The sequence below is a fragment of the Aotus nancymaae genome, unplaced genomic scaffold (genome assembly GCF_030222135.1).
Source record: "Aotus nancymaae isolate 86718 unplaced genomic scaffold, 86718_ANA_hifiasm-v0.15.2.pri h1tg000031l, whole genome shotgun sequence".
Taxonomy (NCBI): domain Eukaryota; kingdom Metazoa; phylum Chordata; class Mammalia; order Primates; family Aotidae; genus Aotus; species Aotus nancymaae.
Window position 1 is genome coordinate 5,894,644 of NW_026988444.1, and position 21,849 is coordinate 5,916,492.

The window sequence follows — 21,849 nt, forward strand, 5'->3', positions numbered from 1 at the left end:
CTCCCTAAAATGTATAAAATCAAGCAGTGACCCAACTGCCTGGGCACACTTTCTCAGGATCTCTTGGGTCTGTTCCCTGGGTCATGGTCACTCGTATTGACTCAGAAGAAAACTCTTTAAGTGTTTTACAAAGTTTGGTTTTTCTTTGAACAGGTTACAGAAAGAATGGAGTCTCGGGCCTAGCCAAAACCAGATCCCAGTGGCATGGCAGATTATGGGAGGGGGAGAAGAGGAGGCCAGGCTCGCCAGGTTATGGGACCTCACAGCCGGCAGATGGTCAATGCTTCCTTCAGCCTTCAAGGGCGACACACTGAATTTTAATAATCTCCAGGTCAAGGGTGAAACCAGGTGGAGATAATTGAATCATGGGAGCTGTTTCTGCCATGCTCGTCTCCTGATAGTGAGTAGGTTCTCATGAGATCTGATGGTTTTAGAAGGGGCTTCCCCCTTCATTTGGCATTCCTTCTCCTTCCTGCCATCATGTGAAGAAGAACATGTTTGCTTCCCCTTCTGCCACGATTGTAAGTTTCCTGAGGTCTCCCCAGCCCTGTGGAACTGCAAGCCAATTAAACCTCCTTCCTTTATAACTTACCTAGTCTCAGACAGTTCTTTAAAGCAGCATGGGAATGGACTATTGCCATAAATTCTTACCACAGAGAGTAGAGTGCTTCTACAGAGATACCCAAAAATGTGGAAGCAGCTTTGGAACTGGGTAACAGGCAGAGGTTGGAACCATTTGGAGGGCTCAGAAGAAGACAGGAAAATATGGGAATGTTTGGAACTTCCTAGAGACTTGGAGGGCTCAGAAGACAGAAAGTCATGGGAAAGTTTGGAATTTCCTAGAGACTTATTGAATGGCTTTGACCAAAATGCTGATAGTGATATGCACGATGAAGTCCAGGCTGAGGTGATCTCATATGGAGATGGGGAACTTGTTGGGAACCGGAATAGAGGTTACTCTTGCTATGCAAAGAGACTGCTGGCATTTTCACCCTGCCTTAGAGATGTATAGAACTTTGAACTTGAGAGAGATGATTTAGAGTATCTGCTGGGAGAAATTTCTAAGCGGCAAATGTTCAAGAGGAAGCAGAGCATAAAAGTTTGAAAAATTTGCAGCCTGATGATGCAATAGAAAAGAAATCCCCATTTTCTGAAGAGAAATTTAAGCTGGCTGCAGAAATTTGCATAAGTAACGAGGAGCTGAATTTAATCACCAAGACAATGAGGAAAATGTCTCCAGGGCATGTCAGAGAACTTCACAGCAGTCCCTTCATCACAGGCCCAGAGGCCTCCACAGCAGCCCCCTCCCATCACAGGCCCAGAGGCCTAGGAGGGAAAACTTGTTTTCTCGTCTGGGTCCAGGACCCTCTGCTGTGTGCAGCCTCGGAACGTAGTGCCCTTCGTCCCAGCTGCTCCAGCCATGGCTAAAAGGGGCTAACATACAGCTTAGGCTGTTGCTTCAGAGGGTGCAAGCCCCAAGCCTTGGGAGCTTCCACATGGTAACGGGCTTGTGGGTGCCCAGAAGTCAAGAATTGAGATTTGGGGCGCTTCAGCTAGATTTCAGTGGATGTAAGGAAATGCCGGGATGTCCAGGCAGACGTTTTCTACAGGGGCAAAACCCTCATAGAGAACCTCTACTAGGTCAGTGCAGAAGGGACTGTGGGATCAGAGCACCCACACAGAGTCCCCACTGAGCCACTGCCTAGTGTTGCTGTGAGAGGAAGGCCACCATCTTCCAGACTCCAGAATGGTAGATCCACCAACTTGCACTGTACGTCTTGAAAAGCTGCAGACACTCCATAGCCAGCCCATGAGGGCAGCCAGCTGGGAGGGTGCTGTACCCTGCAAAGCCAAGCCACAGGGGCAGAGCTGCCCAAGGCCATGGGGAACCACCCCTTGAATCAGCATGACCTGGATGTGAAACATGGAGCCAAAGGAGATCATTCTGGAACTTTAAGGTTTAATGACCGTCCTGCTGGATTTCAGACTTGCATGGGGCCTGTAGCCCCTTTGTTTTTGCCAATTTCTCCCTTTTGGAATGGGTGTATTTACCCAATACCTGTACCCCCATTGTCTCTAGGAAGTAACTAACATGCTTTTGATTTTACAGGCTCATAGGGAGAAGGGACTTGCCTTGTTTCACATGAGACTTTGGACATGGACTTTTGGGTTAATGCTGGAATGAGCTAGGACTTTGGGGGACTGTTGGAAGGGCACGATTATGTTTTGAAATGTGACGACGTGAGATTTGGGAGGGGCCGGGGTGGACTGACATGGCTTGGCTGTGTGTCCCCACCCAAATCTCACCTTGAATTGTAATAACCCCCACGTGTCAAGGGCAGAACCAGGTGGAGGTGATTGGATCGTGGGGGTGATTTCTGTCGTGTTGCTCTCGTGATAGCGAGCGAGTTCTCATGAGATCTGATGGTTTTAGGCTTCCTCCTTTACTTGGCACTCTTTCTCCTTCCTGCCTCCATGTGAAGAAAGACCTGTTTTCTCCCTCTTCTGCCATGATTGTAAGTTTCCTGAGGCCTCCCCAGCCCTGCAGAACTGACTCAATTACACTGAACTCAATTAAACCTCCTTCCTTTATAAATTACCCAGTCTCAGGCAGTTCTTTGTGGTAGCGTGAGAACAGGCTAATGCGCAGACTCTCAGCTTATCTTTCCTAAATGCAGACAAATGAGGGCCTCAGCAAAAGCCTGGCTGCACCAATGCAGGTTTTCTACACAGATGCAAATTTCCCCACAAAAGAGAGCTTTGCAGGGCTGCCTCCGTCTTCAGGCTCTCTGAACAGCCATCTCAAAATATGCCAAAGAAGTCTATTTGTGGGGGATAGAGGTTGGTTTCCTTCCTGGTGGAAGCTCAGATCCTGGGGGAGGGTGACCTCCAGTCCTGTCTCCTCCTCTCCCTCTCTGCTGCCCAGAAGCTCCTGGGACAGGGAGTCTGGACCCTGGCCAGGCAGCTGGGGCAGTGGGCAGCCTCACAGCCCTACAGAGCATACTGGCTGGGGCTGTGGCACAGCTGGCCTCCTGCCAGGAGCTGCCCGTGTGCCAAGCGCCATGTGCCAAACGCCATGGCCAATCCCTTCCCTTTCAACCCTAAACAAAGAGATTCAGAAAACAGAGTGAAATGCACAATTAACTTCAGCACAAAGCATGAGGACAGCCACCTGGGAGCACAGACTCCAAAGAGTGGGAGTCAGCGCTCCGAAGTTCTGAGCGCTATGTGTACAGATAAGGTTTTGGAAGCTAGCAGGTGATAGGGCTTGGCTGTGTCCCCACCCAAATCTCATCTTGAATTGTTCCCATAATCCCCATGTCATGGGAGGAATCTGGTGGGAGGTAACTGAATCATGGGAGCAGTTTCCCCCATCCTGTTCTCATGATCGCGAGTTCTCACGAGATCTGACGGTTTTATGAGGGGTCTTCCCCCTCACTCTGCACTCCTCTCCTGCCGCCATGTGAAGATGTTTGCTTCCCTTTCCACCATGATTGTACGTTTCCTGAGGCCAGGCTCCCAGATGATAGTAAGGAATTGTCATTTGTTGTTTTTAGTGTGACAATGCCATTGAGGCTGTGTGAAAAGGGCCCACGTGTTTAGGCGCACCGGAAGATCCGGGTGGAAGAACACATTGCCGGGGATTTGCTGTAAAAGTCTTCAGCAAAATTAAACAAGTAATATGGAGGGGTCCCGAGAAAAGCTGGCCGGGAGGAGGCTGCCGGCTGTTGAGGCCGGTGCTGGCGCCGGCAGGTTCGCTGTCCTCACGTCTGCGTCACTGGAAAACGTCCTCATTACTTACACAGAAGATACTTTCAAACGGGACTGCTGGGACGCATGCTTCAGTGGGAGGTCCCTCCTCCCTCACGAGGAGGTTCCGCTTCCTGCCCTGCAGAAGATTCACCTGGTTGCCCCAGGGCTAAGCCGGGCGAGGAACAAGAGGGCTCACCCCACAGACCTTACAGGGCTTCAGCCCAACCCACTGTCCTGAGGAGGAGGAGGCCGGGCAGGGACGGGGATTGGCCAAGGACACACTGCAGGGTGACGGCAGCGCCAGGCACTGAGCTCGTCGAGAAGGCCGAGAAGCAGCCCTGATGTGCAGGGCCCACGGCTGGCCAAGTGCCATCAGGAACTGGGCTGTGGAAGCCCCTGGGGACAGCCAGAAGGACAATCTAGGGGACTTCGGAGCAGCCCACTCAGTGGGGGAAGGGACAAGGGCAGGACCGGGGGCAGTGAAGGGCGGTGGGTGAAGCCCAGGGCAGGCCCAGCCAGGGAGGGTGGTCAGGCTGGTCTGGGGGCCTGAGCCCTGTGTGAGAAAGCCCCATCTGCTGCTTGTGGATAATGAACGGTGGCGGGTGGGGGTCACAGGGCCCTGGGAGCACCAAGGCTGGGCAGGGAGGTGAGGACAGCTGGGTTGCGGAAGGTGAGAGGCACACAGAGTCCACAGGCGTCTCCACTCAAGCCCCTGTCGGAGCCACTGCACACCTTCTGCGTCATGCGCGGGGAAGCAAGCCCACAAAGCCCTGCTGAAACCTGCCTGCCTCCTGACCGTCCTCCGGTCACGTCTGAACGCCTGGCCCCTGCTGCCGTCCCCCACCGCATGCACCCCACGTGCAGGCTGCTCCCACCCCAGGGGCCTCGGAGGCCGGGGACCGGTGGGTCCCTCCATGACTCGGCACCCTTCCCCTCACTGAGTTTCCTGCAAATCGGGAAGCCCCGACCGGCCCTGGCCTGCTGGTGAGGTCCCTTTCGGAGAGCCAGGTCACCTGTCACTGTCTCTCACTGTCCTCAGCCCTGTGGACTGCGCTGCGGGAGGTCACCGTGATGTCACCCAGACCGAGCACGGCCGTCAGGATTCCCAAGGCAGGGTCAGTGTCCAGCGGCTTCCCTGCGGCTGCAGGCCCAGGCGGGCTGTGGAGTCCATGCCCACACGCCGCAGGCTGAGCTTGCTCTGGGCAGGGACGGCAGAAGAGGCACGGGGCCTCTCTGGGCCTTTCTGCAGGTCCTCCTGCTCCACGTGCACCTCCCAGCTGTCACTTGCGCCATCAGGAAGAACAGGAACCCCGTGTGCCGTGTGTTGGGGCCGCAGTCGGCCACTGGGTGTCACTGTTTCCCCAGAGATCAGAGCGTTGTCCCCCACCAACCACCCACCAACCACCGCGCCTCCTCTCCGCAGTCCCTGGCTGGCAGCTCCTTGGCAGAGTGGTGACCTCTGACCCCAGACCTGCCCCCTCTGAGCCCTCCGGTCCTGGCTGCACGGGGACCTCCGCCCGCTGGGCTCCCTGCTCATGTGTATGTCAGGCCTGAGCTGCTGTGTCCAGGCCACTGATCTGGGCAGAGCCTCGTGGGGTCTTCCAGGGGCTGAGACGTTGGCCAGGACGCCACAGGGAGGATACTCAGGCCAAAAGCCTGCCCGCACTCCGGCGCTGCCCAGAGCTGTCCCCTCTCATGTGGGAACGGCTGATGTGTACCGAGTGCCTTGCACACGCACGCCTGCACGTTCCGCCTGCCGGTCCCTGTAATCGCCACCTTGCCAGGCATGGCAGGGCCACCTGCTTCTGGAGCAGCAGAGGACTGGACTTCCCAGCACACACACTGGGGAACGCAGGGCGGGGCTGTGAGGGGTGAAGCAGAAGCCGCGCGCGCCGGCTTGTAGATGGCCGTCTTCTCCCTGCGTTTCCACGCGGCCTCCCCCGTGTCTGTGTCCTAATCTCCTCTTCTTATAAAGACTCGGTCGGGTTGGATTAGGGCTCAGTCTAACAGCCTCTTTAAAGACGTTATCTCCAGATACGGTCACATCCTGAGGGACGGGAGGCGGACTTCAACACATGTATTTTGGATGGCACAATTCAGTTCAAAACACTGCCCAGCCCCAGCTGGCGCCTCCCTTCCTGGGCACACCCTCCGGGCTCTCCACGCTGTGATCTGCCCTTGCTGTAGGTAGAGTCCATCCTCCCGTGATTCCCCAGGGCTCTGGCATAAATCCAAATCCTCCCTGTGGCCTCCACACACGCTCTGGCCACCCTGCAGCCTCCCCCGGCCACACTGTCCTTGCTCTGGTCCTGGCTGCCCCCGCCCCTCCCACTGGGGGTCCTGCAGGTGCTGCCTGGCAGGCCTGGCCACTCTGGGCCCCACCTTCATGCCCAGATCAACCCTTCTCTCCAGGCAGATCTCGGCTCAGATGTGGCTTCTGCCAGAAAGCCTTCCTTCCCCTCCTGCTCACTCCCTGCAGCGGGCGCGGCCGCCTCTCCTCTGAGGTCCTACCGCGTGGTTGTTCGGGTCCCCGCTCCTGGGCCGGCACATTGGAGCAGTGAGCCTGTGTGTTTTCTCAGTTTTCTTCATGACCATTTATTCTCTTATGAGTGATCCAGAGAAGATCATCAATAAATGACGGTGAATAAACAAAAATATGAATTAATGAAGCAAAACCTCAGCACCCTCCCGGGACGGGAAAGGGAGGTTGTCAGCACACAGGGCTGTGACCGTGGCTCTACCCAAGAATCCACGGAGCTGACGGAAGCCACGTCACTGCCTGAGCTGGAAACAGGTGGCTGCACAGGCTTCCCAGGTTCCAGGCCGACGATTCTACAGGAGGACTCGCTGGCCTTCCACTTGTTACAAGGAAAGGACACACACACAGTCGGCCCGGGCAGGGCGCGGGGCGGAGCGTGGAGGAAACCCGTGTGAGCTTCCAGCGTCCTCTCCGGGTACAGCCCACGGGATGCCATTCCCCAGCACAGGGCAGGGCGCGGAGCGGAGCATGGAGGAAACCCGTGTGAGCTTCCAGCATCCTCTCCGGGTACAGCCCACGGGATGCCATTCCCCAGCACAGGGCAGGGCAGGGCGTGGGGCGGAGCGTGAAGGAAACCCGTGTGAGCTTCCAGCGTCCTCTCCGGGTACAGCCCACGGGACGCCATTCCCCAGCACAGGGCAGGGCACGGAGCGGAGCATGGAGGAAACCCGTGTGAGCTTCCAGCGTCCTCTCCGGGTGCAGCCCACAGGACGTGCCGTTCCCCAGCACCGTGTTATGGTGGCGCGTGTGACATGTCCCAACCAGGGAAGCCCTTCAGCGCCTCAGAGCCTCAGCGCCGGGACTGTTCCGGGGCTGGTCGTGCCGCACCCTCCCCCTGGCGTCCCTGCAGGTCCCAGAACCCTGGGAGGAAACCAGGTGCCCAGCAGAACCGCTTGTCTGCACAGACAGCTTAGGCATAGCGGCCCCTCGATCCACCAGGTGGTGGGGACCCCTGAAGTCCAGGAGGGAGCACCCGGCCTGCCTGTCACCCTTCCCTACACAAGGGTGATAAACTGCTCTCCTGGTGCCCAGCAGATCCAAAGAAAAGAGATTCGCCCTGGAAACGTCTTGGTAAAATGTTCCTAAGTCACTCCGATGCATACAGGTAGCCACGCTGCCCCTTTAAGCGCTATCAGATGACTTCAATCGTTTCTTTTTAAAATGTTGTGGAATAGTAGAGACTGATAAATCCACCAGGGCCAGACAGTGCACAGCACCAGTCGGTCCTTTCTGTTACTTCCACTGAGGCCCAGGAAAGTTCTGGTGTTTTTTCCATTCAAATATCAGTGTGTATTGAATGATTTCAGCTACACGGACAAAAATGTGGCAAAATAAATACGAGAAAGTGACACACGCCCACCGCTGTAAAAGTGGGCTCTGGCCGGGCGCAGTGGCTCACACCTGTAATCCCAGCATTCTGGGAGGCTGAGGCAGGTAGATCACAAGGTCAGGAGTTCGAGACCAGCCTGGCAAACATGGTGAAATGCAGTTTCTACTAAAAATACAAAATTAGCTGGGCATGGTGGTGTGCGCCTGTAGTCCCAGCTACCTGGGAGGCTGAGGCAGGAGAATTGCTGGAACTGGGGAGGCAGAGGTTGCAGGGAGCCGAGATTGAGCCACTGCACTCCAGCCTGGGCGACAGAGCAAGACACTGTCTCAAAAAAAAATAAATAAATAATGTGGGCTCATCTAAATAGAGGGTTTTAAGGCATTTAATTTTTTTAACAATGTATGTTGATGTTTTGAAAGTATTTACAATGAGCACACAATACTTTTACTGTTTTAAAAATCAGTTTGAAAAGTACACCTCAAGTGGGCATCGAATTGATTTTCCTGGGAAAATCCCTGAGACGGGCAAGGCCGCCAGCTTCTCATCGGCATCGGGGCTGAGCTGGTTTACACTGTAGTTTCCCGAGTGTTCTCTTGTCACCGAAACGCCAGGAGTCTGGTCTCGGTCCTGCCGCTCGCCACACGGAAAGCCGGTAAGAACGTTTTACCGGGAGCTGCAGACAAAGAGGTGGGAGACGCATCTCAAATCCACTGCGCTGTCAACAGAAACGAGAGGTTTACGTGGCAGAAATGTAACTGCATGCAGGAAGAGTGAGGAAGAGGAGCTGGCCAGGAGGAAGCAGGGGCCGGTCAGGCAGCCATGACGGGGAAGGCGCTGGCACCTCTTTGTCTAGATGCCATGACCTTTGAGTCTCTGTTCCCTCCTACTACCTGGGAGGGCTGAGGGCGTTTCCTGAGGAAACAACTCAGGTAAGACAAATGTAGCTTTCTCAAGTTTTAAGACTGGGAGAGCCAATTTCTCTGTTTATTCAAAAGAAACCAGAAACATCCGTCTATGGGACAACTGGGCGGGTTTCACTGTGGCAGGTTACACCCGCTGATGCTCATAAAATCCCTGAGATGCAGGCCAGCGTGGGTGTGGACATCCCCCTCCACGGGCAGAATTCCAGGTGGAGAGGCTCGTAAGTGGGTGCGGCCCACGCACAAAGGAAAACCCAGCTCGCTGAGACGCCTTTCTCCTCAACGGCATGTTCGTGCCAGCCTCTGTGGAATCACCATGTCCAGCGGGGCAGCTGGGGCTGGAGACCTCGCTGAGGGTCACACTCGGGACGGTGGAACCGGGCAGGGCTGGTGCCTTGCCCGCCACAAGGGGCTGTTTCTAAGTTTTTCTATGAAGAGTCGAGTGTTTTAAAAGTTTTCACAGGCACAGGCTGGGGCTGCCCGTGGGCACCTGCCTGCCTTCCTCCATGGCCACCCAGCCCCTGCCACCCAGCAGGCGGCCCCGGTGCACTGCGTGTTCCTGCCATGGTCTGAGCTCCACACAGCTCCCAGCTGTTCCTCAGAGTTTGTCCTCCTGCAGGTTGGTGTGGTGGAAGAAGCATTCCCACACGTGCGCACGTGCTGGATCAAAGTCTCAAAAGTCTTAGGAGGCTTCAGAGCGGAAAGAACAAGGAGATGGTGTGAAAGAGACACTGGCGACTCTCCGACGGGCTGGGCGCAGGCCGGTGACCAGCATGAAGCTGGAGGGCCCTGGGAGTCGGTGAGGACGGTGGATGTGCTGCGCTGCTTCCCGAGACTGCATCAGCAAATGACCTCGGGCTGTGTGATGTCAAACAGCAGAAGCCTTTTCTCTCTCATTTCTGAAAGCTGGAAGTCCAAAGTGAAGGTGCTGTCAGGGCCACGCTCTCTGAAGCCTCTGGGGGTGGGGGGGTCCTCCCTGGCCTCCTCTAGGTTCTGGTGGTCCCCGGCAGCCCCGGGGTCCTCGGTGCAGATGCACCGCCCTGCTGTCTCTGTGGCTACGTGACCTTCTCCTTGTGTGTCTGTCTCTGTGCCTGTGTTCAGCTGTCTCCTTTCTCAATAGGGACACCGTCACTGTCATGCGGGGAAGATTCCTGGCTTTGCTGAGGAAGGAATTCAGGTGGGAGCGCCGCAGCTCCGGGGAGGCGGTGGCAGATCCGGGGAGGTGGTGGCAGATCCGGGGAGGTGGTGGCAGATCCGGGGAGGCGGTGGCAGTGCTGCAGCTCCGGCAGAGCAGGGCACCCCCAAGCAGTGAGCCGCACGTGCGGGGCAGGGAGGTTGGCAGTCATATTTATACCCACTTTTAATGACATGCAAATGAAGGGGCAGGTTATTCAAAGTTGCTAGGAAATGGGTGGTAACTTCCGGTTGTTGGCATGGAAATGGGCCTTGGCTTCTGGGCACTGCCATGGCATTGCAGACTGTCCCGGTGCTGGCGGGGGTGTCTTGGCTGACGGGCAGTGAGGGTGGACAGAGGATGCCCTCCGTGCTGCTTGCTGCCTTCAGCCTGTCTTCAGTCCGGTCCGGAGAATGAGTCCCACTGGCCGCAACCTCATCTGGGCTCAGGCCCACGCTCACCCACTATGCCCTTCGCCTGATCACATCAGCAAAGAGCCTAGGACAAGGCCGCCTTCACAGGGTTAGGACTAGGACACACACATTCCGAGGGCTGCAATGCACCCCGAATCCACCGATCGCCGCTGCCATGTGTGGAGGGCGCCATTTCCCGGTGGAGCTCCCCCGTATCCAGAACGGTGGCCTCAAGAAGGCAGGGCAGGGCAGGGCAGGGGCGGCAGACGGGGCCAGCCCCCGCTGAGCCCGCGGCCACACCGGCCCAGACAGCCTCTTCGTCAGCTGTGCCACTTTCTGCTTTGGATTCTACAGTCACTTGGGAGAAGAGGGTGATAAGACTGTCCGGCATGGGGGTGCCGGGGGCCTCCAGGTTGGTGGGGGAAGGTGGGAGTCCCAGGAGTGAAGCCCAGAGACTCCAGCAGTGGGCAGCTGCCCTCTCCCCCAAGTCGCCACGGCCCCCGCTGCCCCAGTGTATGTCCCTGCCGTGCAGATGAGGACGTGGGTTCCAGTGGGACAAGCGGCTGCCAAGACCACACGGCTGAGGTGGCCCTACCTACCTGCCCTCCTCGGCCACCTCCAGGAAGGGGCCAGGCCTGTCCTGTCCAACCACACATGGGGTCTCTGCTCACATCTCTGTGGCACGGGCTTGGGAAGGTCTTGAGGGGTAGAGGATTCCTCTCCTCCAGGAACCCAGAGTGAATGCCAGGAGGGCAGTGCCGGATCCTACCCACCCCTGTCCCCACCCACCCACCAATGCCAAGAACTCACTACAGGCAGAGGGGCCTGGGGAAAGGAGCCCTGGAGGTCAGCTGGAAATCCCCCATGTCCTGGCTCCTGAGTCCTCCAGCATTTAGGGGGCTGTGCCCAGACTCCCAGGAAGCTGATCCACACGCCCTCACCCCCTGCCTGGGAGGACCCTCGGGCTGGCCGGAGTCACATGGGGAGGAGGCAGTGCATCAGGGCGGTCTTGGCCCAGGCGGGAGAGGCCGAGCCGGATTTCTCCACCATGACCCTGATGACCGTGATGACCTGTGGCCCCTGATACCTGCTCTGTCACCCCAGGAGAGAACTCTACCTCACAGATAAGAGGTCCAGGGCAGCCCTGCCTCCACATGGCTGGACTCCTGGCATCGCACACCAGCAGGCTGTTCTCACAGGACAGTTTTACGCCCAGTATGAGCAGGGATGCAGCCACAGGCTGAGCATGGCAGGGGCTGTTCCGGGGACGGGGTCACAGCACAGGCACGTGTGGCAGCCCTCACGGCACTCCAGACCCAGGCAGAGCGCTGGAACAGCTACCCCAGAACACGGCGTCTCATCACGAGCTACTCAATGGCGTCCGTTCTGCAGGCCCCTCACCTGCCAGAACCAACTCCTGCCATTCAGGCTGTGACCTGGAGGGGGCCTCTTGGGCTGGACACCCCCAGGCACCCGTGCATCTCAGGCACAGGCCCCCAGCCCAGGGTCCCGCCCCGCAGTTGAGGCAGTGGGTTTCACTCCGATCCTCCCCTTCCTTGGGACCCAGCTGCCGCCTGTGAAAGGGCAGATGCCCCAATGGCCACCTGCAGCCTGGATGTCCCGACAGGCTGGTTTCGTCGGGGTTCAATTAAACAGCGCGTGGTGGGTTTGCCCAGCAGGAGTGGCCAGAGCATCCCGTGACCAGCATGCCACACATCACCTCCCTAGAGCACCTAAGGGCGACGGGCTCGCCTAAGTGAGATGGGCTCCAGACCCAAAGAAACTGTTCGCATTATGTCATATCAATCATAACAAAACAAGTGAAATTTTTAGAAGAGACTCAGTTCTCGGCCTTGCATGTCAGGTGGCAGGCCAGCTGGTTCCTCTGGTGACATCATCTGGGGAACAAAGTCACCTCTGGGTCTGTCCTCCCCAGGAGGGCAAGGCAGGCCAGCCCCGGGTCCTGACCCGGACTTCACACCCCATCCCGGCCCCCTGGGCTGCTGGCCCAGGCCCACCCCAGACCCAGAAAGGCGGGTGACTGAGCGGGCGGTGCCCTCGCCTCTCATTTCACAGCTGCGAGAGGCCGCCCCCAGGGCGCTGCTGCTACCGGCCTTGGCTGGAACGGCCTGGTCCACCTGGCCAGGCGGCCCTTATCTCCTGGACTCCGGGGAGACAGAGGTCAGTTGCCTGCCCTGCGGTTCGCTGTCGTCAGTAGCTCCGAGGCTCCCAATAAGCTCTCAGCCTGAAGAAACACCTTCCCTGGGTGGTTACAACAGCTTCTCCTGGCCACCTCGACTCAGGACGAGGGAGCAACACCTTCTGTTCCGGAACAAAGCACGCAGGCCTCCCTGGCTTTCCGGGGGCTGCCCCACCCACCCTCTGCGACCCGTCGGCCACCCTGCGTCCAGACCCTCTCTGCCCTCGCACACGCCACGCCGGGCACACAGAACTGCATATAGGGGTTCCTGCCCCAGGGGGTGGGGGACAGGCAGTCAACAGATGATGTGACCCATGGGGCGAGTGGCCTGACGGCAGCTGAGGACACTGGACAGTCGGGATGACTCCCTGGGCTGCGAGGGGAGCTGAGCAGACAGAAGCAAGCACTCCCAGCAGAGACCAACACGCATCAAGGCACAGGCGCGTCGGTTTGCCTGGAGCAGGGGGAGTGTGCTTGGGGGAGGGCCAGAGGCAGAGCTGGAGAGGCCCCCTGAGCTGGCTGAGGACAGCAGACACCACCTGGTGACCATCAGGCTGGCCGTCCAGAGGCAAAGTTCCGTATTTGAGGAATTTAGAAGTAATTAGACTTCCCTATCATCTAAAGTCGGCACCTGGTTCCAGGCCTCCTTTCAACCTAAAATTTGTAAGTAACTAGAATTTCTCTACAGCTCTGGAATGCATGCATGCCGAAACTCAGCGTGCAGCCCTGGCCATCATTAAGGCACCAAAAAGTCTACAGATGTAGCCATTTATCTGCAAATCGCCCTTCAGCCCCTGCTGTGAGGTCCACAGATGCTCCTAAGGAAAACTCCCCACAGCACTCAGTCCCCTGGCTAAGGCAGCCGCTGCACTCCTTTTTTTTGAGACAGAGTCTCATTCTGTCACCCAGGCTGGAGTGCAATGCGTGATCTCAGCTCACTGCAACCTCCGCCTCCCAGGTTCAAGCGATTCTCCTGCCTCAGCCTCCTGAATAGCTGGGATTACAGCTGCCATGACGCCTGGCTAATTTTTGTATTTTTAGTAGAGATGGGGTTTCACCATGTTAATCAGGCTGGTCTCAAACTCCTCACCTCGTGATCTGCCCGCCTCAGCCTCCCAAAGTGCTGGAATTGCAGACGTGAGCCACTGCGCCTGGCCCAGCTTTCCTCTTTCAGACCCACACTGTCATTGGTAAATTCTTTTTTTTTTTGAGACAGAGTTTCACTCTTGTTACCCAGGCTGGAGTGCAATGGCTCGATCTCGGCTCACTGCAACCTCCGCCTCCTGGGTTCAAGCAATTCTCCTGCCTCAGCCTCCCGAGTAGCTGGGACTACAGGCGTGCGCCACCATGCCCAGTTAATTTTTGTATTTTTAGTAGAGACAGGTTTTCACCATGTTGACCAGGATGGTCTGGATCTCTTGACTTCATGATCCACCTGCCTTGGCTTCCCAAAGTGCTGGGATTACAGGCGTGAGCCACCGCGCCCGGCCGGTAAATTCTTCTTGCCAAGCCAAGAGTTGGCCACTTCCTGACGCTGAGGCTCTGACGCCTCGCCCGGCATCTTGGTGGTGCGTACGGGGACTTCACTGGGATTTCTCCCTTCTTTTCCCTCCCTGCTTCCCTTGATGGTCTGGTTCTTTACTCAGGAACTGATGGCACTGGCGGAGGCCACTCTTCAGTGGGATCCTGAAGCCCCAGAGCAGAGAGCTCTTTCCATCACTGCCCTCCGGGGTGAGGAATTAGCCAGGCTTCTGTTTTATTTTCGGGCCGAGGGCACTGTCTGGTGTGATCTGAAGTCCAAGACAAAAAAGCGGCCTTGCTACTGCTGGCGGGGTGGCAAGTCCGCCGTGACGGAACGCCCTGTAACCCAGATCCCCACTCCGCCCAGACGCCCCACTGTTTGCAGACCCACTTCCGAATTCCACCTCAGGCAGAACCGCACCCCAGGTTCCGGGGGAGTTCTCCTCCCGCTTAGGTCTGAGCTGACCACTCAAACACGGGCATACCTGGAGGAGTCATCCAGGCAAGAGCAGGCCCTCCAGCTGCGGTGGGCGCCCCCGAACAGAGTGAGCCAGAGGGGCAAGGTCCAAGTCCCTCGGGGACACCTCAGGAGTCTCGTACTCCCCGATCTAAGCCCAGCATGGGCCCAACTCATTCTTCAGTTCCATCCCACTCCCCCTTGGATCGCGTTCTTCAAAACTGGTCGAATTTTGACCCACAAACTCTGAAAAAGAAGCATATGGTTTTCTTTTGTAAGATATCTTGGGTTCAATATACGCTCCCCAGGAATTTATACTGGCCTCTGAACGGGACCTGGATTGGAATACTATTTTACAGATACACTTGTTTTGCCAGAGCCTCAGGAAGATTCAGGGGTCTCATGTGCTGAAGTCATTCTGGCTTTATCCCAAAACCCAAAATTACACAAAAATTGTCACATATGCTTCCAAGGAGCTTCCTCCCTCCCCAATTCTGATGTCCTAGATGACCTTCCTTCCGCCCATCACACTCTCCGAAGCCTGCTCCCGCTTCACCTGCACCCTCTCCATCTGCTCCATGCCCCCGTCAGCCCTCCCGCCCCCACACCCAGAGCTTTGTCCCCCTCACACACTCACACAGGAGTCACAGATGCCACCAGCACAGAGTCCTCAGCAAATCCGTGTTTTTCCTCTCCACAAGATGGCCAATGGAGGTTTGGGAACAATGTGAGTTCATGTCCCTTTTCCGACGTCTGATCTTCCTCAAATCCAAGCTGGGCTCATTTAGCCAGGATCCTACCAAGTTCATTCGAGAATCTCGAGCTTTCACTACTGCCTCTGACTTACCCTGGCAAGGCATATTCCTGGCAGTAACTACGTGTTCTCACGAAGAAAAATCACGCATATGTCTTTAGCTCAAGCTGGGGCAGATAAAGGTCATGCTCATAACCCTAACAAGAGAGCTGGAAAGAATGTGTCCCCAACACAGAACCCACTGGCAACACCAGGCTGCCGAAGTGGCGCAGACAGAGGCAGGGACAGACGAGGTTATATCACAACTTGCTTGTTGGAAGGAGGGAAAAAGGCGCTAATAAAACCTGTTAATTTTTCTAAACATGAGAAATCACTCAGGAGCCATTTGAGAACCCTGTTCTTTCCAAAGCTAGACTGGTGTGGGCCATGCGTAAACGTGGAGATTTAGACCCCGGAAGCGCTGAGGGCCAGTCCATCCTGGCCTCACGGTTCACGTCAGGCTTCCCTAAGACGTCGGACAAAACCTCCAGAATCAGAGCAAGGCCCACAGACGCCCTTCCCTGCTTTACTGAACGCAGCCTTTAAGGTTTTCCGTAACCAGGAGGAAACATCGAAAATAAGAGGCTCCGCTGGAGGACATGGCAACAGCATCGGCAGGTTCTTTTCCATTCGTGAACAACCAAGGCTCATCCCTGTAACGCTCACAGAGCAGGAGCCTGTCACTACTGCAGGAATCCAGGACACCGGCGTACAGAATGTCTCAAACCTCTGGGTTACAAGCCGCCTCCTCCAGGACCATGTCCTCGTTGCAAACAAGAGGGTCACTGAAAAGGACACGCCCCTCTCTCCCCCGTGACGACGGGAGGGGCACCTCTTCCTCTGGGCCATCACAGCCACAACCTTGCCAACCTACCCAACAGGATGAACAGGATGAGGGCAAGGATGGGCACCTCTCACCCTCTCCCTGGGTGATGACCAAGCCTCTGAAAGCCATCCTCCAGATGACAGACGGGCCGTGAGGCCATCAAGGCCCCTAGCCTTTCCACCTCTGTGGAGGAGCCTTAGGGAAATCTGATTGAGGCTGAATAAGAGGCAATGTTCCTCAGAGATACGGGGCCAGTTATTCAGTTTTAAAGGTTTACTGTGGTCCAGTGTGCCGAGCCTCCATTTCCCTCACAGGTGCGGATGGAAAACCCCGATGAGGCTGTTTCACGCCACCACTCCCTTGTAAAATGAAGGCTATCCCTTCACTCACTCCTTTTTAGTCCTGCCAAGCTGCGCTGTTCCGTTACTAGAGCATGACTTAACAAAATTACAAAATTACGAGCTAACTTAGAGCTAAGGCTTCACCTTCTAGCTGTGTTAACTCACACATCACCAAAGAGCTGCCACAATCTGCAGAACCTCACCTTCAAAACACGTGCCATTTGAGGTTTGGGAAACTTCTATTCCTGGCCGTTCAATATCATCTGCTCCTGTCATCACTTGGCTTAAACATCCCAGTCAGTTCCCCAGAACCCCCCAATAGCCCTTGAAACCAGAAGCATGAGAAGGGCTAAAGCCCCTAATAAACAAAACGTGTAACCCACAGACGTGTGCGCCCACGCAACCCTTGCGACGCTCCACCTTAGCTGTGAAGAAACCAGAGGGCTCCTACCTTAGAACCGTTACCAGAGGCTTCCTATCGAAGCTGCTATTCCTATTCACCCTACTGTCCCAAACCCTTACACCCTTCTTGGACAGATTCCCTCCACCACAGCTTGGCTTACAGTTCTTGATCTCAAGAGAGTGTTTTTCTGCATTCCTTTACACTCAGATAGCCAATTTTTGTTTGCTTTTGAATGGCAAGACCCACATACCTAAATAACCCAACAGTTAACTTGGACGGTTCTGCCCCAGGATTCAGAGATAGCCCCCCTTTTAGACGGGCCCTAGTTAAAGACCACCTGTCCACACTGCTTCTCCCAGACAGCAGCCTGCTCCAGTGTCGATGACCCGCTAATCTGTCGTCCTAGCAAAGCTGTTACAGACCAAAGCACAGCATTAGCACCAAACAAACTTGCGGATTATCGGTACAAAGTGTCTTCTTCTAAGGTAAAAACAGCCACACAGGGTATTCAATTTTGGGGTCTTATCTTAACTCGCAGTACAAAGAGCCTCTCTAGCACTTGTAAAGATCTTATCTTAGGCCCAGCGCAGAGGCTCATGCCTGTAAATCTAGCACTTTGGGAGGCCGAGGTGGGCAGAGCACTTGAGGTCAGGAGTTCAAGACCAGCCTGGCCAACATGGTGAAACCCTATCTCTACTAAGAATACAAAAAAATTAGCTGGGCATGATGGCGTGTGCCTGTAGTCCCAGCTACTCAGGAGGCTGAAGCAGAAGAGTCACTTGAACCTGGGAGGTGGAGTCTGCAATGAGCCAAGATTGCGCCACTACACTCTAGCCTGGGCGACACAGTGAGACTCAGTCTCAAAAATAAATTAATGAAATTTATTAAAATATAAGATCTTATCTTAAACGTGACAACTCCGGGAACTAAAGAACAGCTTTGGTCCTGTGAGGGGGTGGCCAGGTTTGCAGAGGACAGACTCCTTCCTTTGGATTAATAGCCAAGCCTTCCTACGAAACTCTCAGAGGGGCTGAGGAACAACGTCTCACGTGGACTGGTAACATGAAGCATGCTCTGGAGACTTTAAAACAGGCCTCACTCTCAGCCCCGGCCTCAGCCCTACCAGATCCGACCAAGCCTTTCTTTTTGCATGTACATGAACGAAGGGGAATCGCTTTGGGAGTTTTAGCCCAAGATCTGGGCCCTCTAAGTGCCCTGCAGCATATTTTTCAAAACCTTTACTTGGTATCCCAGGATGGTGCCCTGCTTACGAGCCTTAGCAGCAGTGGCCCTCTTAGTAAAAGTAGTCTCAAAACTAACTCTAGGGCAAACCTTAACGGTTTTAACCCCGCCCCCATCAGGTCTTGGATATTCTAAATTCTAAGGCCTTCTATTGGATTTCAGATCATAGAATTCATAAGCGCCAATCACTTGCTTTACAAACTCCTGAACTCTGTAAAACCTATGGCTTCTCCGTGGACATTCTCATGTAGAAACTACTGATCTTACATGCAGTGCTAGGGCTGATCTAAAGGACGCTGTGCACAAAGTCCTTATGCCACCCGGTGCACCGATGGCGGGAGGTTCGTGTTAGGAGAGTGTCAGGCTGGGCTACGGTTAGCATCACTAACGCTACAGAATTAGGTCCTACACCCAGAGGAACCGCCTTGGCTCAAAAAGCTGAACTAATAGTCCTTGTCATAGCTCTGTAACCGGGCACTGGAATAAGGCTCAAGTGACTTACACACCGACTCAGCCTGTGTGTCACGTGACACACGCCCTCACAGCTGTGGGAAGGAGAGAGGTTCTCTCACAGCCCCGACACCCCCACTTACCACGCCCCTGAAATTTCAACCTTGCTAGAAGACATACGTCTCCCAACAGAAACAGCAAAACCCCTCTCTGTCAGGTTCCTCAGAAAGAGAACTTGAATCCTGCCGGGGGGATAATTACGCACACGAACAAACAAAATCAGCTGCCCGGCTCCTCTCCAGGCGCCCTCATTCCTCACATGACCCCCAAAACCCCACATTACAGAAAGCACTAAACTGGGTGTCGCATTCATTCCTGAGGGATGGCCTCGAAACTCTGAAAATAATCCTCCTCCCCAAGGTTCCACGTGGAAACCCCCTGAAATCTCCATCAAGCTACCCACCTGGGGGCCGAAACTTTACAAGCCTCAATCGACCCTCTTTTTCACGGGCCTGACCTGGCCCCAGCTGAATGGAACATTTCTCAATTCTGCCCAATTTGCTGTCAATGAAATCCTGAGGGTGCAATGAACCCCCTGGCCCTCCTCCCGCCTATTCAGGGGAGAGGACCTGAGGACTCTCCCCACAGGCCCCCTCATAAGGGACTCAGATGCCTTTTCATCTTTAGAGACACTCTCACAGTCTGGACTAAAGCCTTCCCCAGTCGAACAGAAAGAGCATCGGAAGTAACTACGGCTCTTTTAGAACACGTCATTCCTCGATCTGGACTCCCTCCATCCCTCCGATCAGACAGTGGCCTGGCCTTTGTTTCCTCTGTTCCTCCAGGAATCACCGAGACCCTCCAAATAGAGTATTGCTTGCATGCTGCTTACCACACTCGGTCATCCAAGGGCCAGGCTAGCCTTGAAAACTGGTCACTAGGCCCTCTAGAGAAACTCAGCCGTCTCGGGTAGCTTCTTCCCATTGCCCTATTGAGATCTAGAACAACCTCACAGGTTTCAACCCACCTGAGTCATTTTTGAAATTCTTCATGGATGCCCCTTTTTACAAACAGACCTATTACTTGATCCAGAGGCTCATTATCTGTCTCAATCTGCTGCCTCCCTGGGGCAAACGATCTGAAGACCTGGGTCCACTGCTGAAGACCAGGACAAATTTTGTCCAAAACCTGACTCTTCCTTATCAGAAACAAGCCCTCCTACTAGCCTGTGGGACTGGGTATACTTAAAAACTTTGCCTCAAGACAGAAACCCCGTCAGGCCCTCTGGACTGGACCCTCTGCAGGCCCCCCAGTCCCTCCCGCAGCTGTTCAACTGCAGGGACTCTCCCCTCGGGCCCGCCTGTGCCGTCTGCACCGCCAGAACTCCAGCCTGCTCACACTTCGAGCCTTTGTAACATCTACTAATTTCTGTTTTGCAAACAACCAGGTGACACTTTACCTGAATATGAACTCCTTCCTTTGGATTAATAGCAGAACCTTCAGAAGCAAAGGATACGCGTGAGCCTTTTGCTGTCTTTATCATCCACTTTCCTTTCCTCCCTTGTCATTTCCCTATGTGCTCCAGAAGGGTTTCGAGATCCTCCACTTTTCTGAGATTATCCTCAATTCACTTCCTTTTTTTTTTTTTGAGACAGAGTATCACTCTTGTCGCCCAGGCTGGAGTGCAATGGTGAGATCTTGCAACCTCTGCCTCCCAGGTTCAAGCAATTCTCCTGCCTCAGCCTCCCGAGTAGCTGGGATTACAGGTGTGCACCATCACATGCAGCTAATTTTTTTTTTTTTTTTTTTTTTTTGTATTTTTAGTAGAGATGGGGTTTCACCATGTTGGCCAGGCTGGTCTCAAACTCCTAACCTCAGGTAATCCACCTGCCTCGACCTCCCAAAGTGCTAGGATTACAGGCGTGAGCCACCGCGCCCGGCCAATTCACTTACTCTTCATCCAACCCCCATTTCTCAAGAACCACATGCAATTATTCAGCTTGTACTAGCTTTTTATCGGCAAGGTGGTTTTTCTAATTATACCTGGAACAGCTTTTGTGACTTTCCTTGAATTAGAACAATGAGACTCCTGTTTTCTTTCTTCCATGTTTTTCTCTGTATCCCTCATATAAAAATTTCCCAGTCCTCTTGTTTTGACAGCGTCATCCTCAGCATCTCACAGGCTATTGTGAGAGGAGAAACTCCTTCGCGTGGCTGGCTTTGCCGTCCACAACCCACCACTCCAAGCCACATAGATCCTTCTTTGTAAGCGCGCCCTGTTTCCAACCAAACTGTCCCGTCGGAATTTCACTATTCCTCTCACGCTCCTTCCCACCCCGACCGTCTCCTTCTGTGCTGCTAAACTGGAAACCCCCTCCAACTTCCTGCTACCACATTACTTCCCTCACCGTCCATACTTACAGTATCACTGAAACTGCCCTGATTTGTAGTGTTATTTTGGGATGTACACCTAGATAATGATACTCATGTGGCTAACTTTGACCCATTTGAGGCCTTAGCCTCCTACAATCAAAACTCTGACTCTGCCTGGGAGCAGTGGCTCTCGCCTGTAATCCTAGCACTTTGGGAGGTGGAGGCAGGTGGATCACCTGAGGTCAGGAGTTCAAGACCAGCCTGGCCAACAAGGCGAAACCCCGTCTCTACTAAAAATACAAAAATTAGCCAGGCATGGTGGTGGGTGCCTATAATCCCAGCTACTCAGGAGGCTGAGGCAAGAGAATCACTTGAACCCAAGATGTGGAGGTTGCCGTGAGCTGAGATCGCACCACTTCACTCCAGCCTGGGTGACTGAGTGAGCCTCTATCTCAAAAAAAAAAAAACTCTGTCTCACCACTGCCAGTTTATAAGTGGTTAAACTGGACCAATACAGCAGGGCGCCGGCGTACACCACCCCTGCACTCCCAGTACCATCGTGTCTGTTACTGTAGCGATGCAGCCCGCACAGAAGTAACCATCGTGCACCTATTTCATCTCCCACACCACGCACTGGCCCCTTCCTGCTTTTAAACCCCCTCCATCGGCACGTAAGCACAATCTTTCCTCCCATATGGGGCCTCTTAAAAACCGTCAGAAGGCCCACTTCCTTTCTTCCCAAGATTTTAACCTGAATAATCATCCTGCCTCTCCTGGGCTCTCACGGCTTTGCAGCACTGCCGGGGACGATTTAAACCCTTCTCCGGCTTTGGCCCTGCCCAGCCTTGATCATCCTCTTCACGATGGTGACTGTACCTGGGAACAACAGCTCCCACCCACATCAGTGTCTTGACATCACTTCCAACTCAGAATTCTCTTCTAGAAGAAAAAGGGCCCTGGGACCTGCTGTGGCCGGAGCTGTGGGAACTGTCGCAACTCTTACCCCTCGGGGAGGTTTTACTTACCAAGAAATCGTAACGACGAGAGCCTAGCGCCTCCCTTGAAACAGCCTCAGCAAAAGCTGGTGCAAGTCTCCCCGCACCACGGAAGTCTT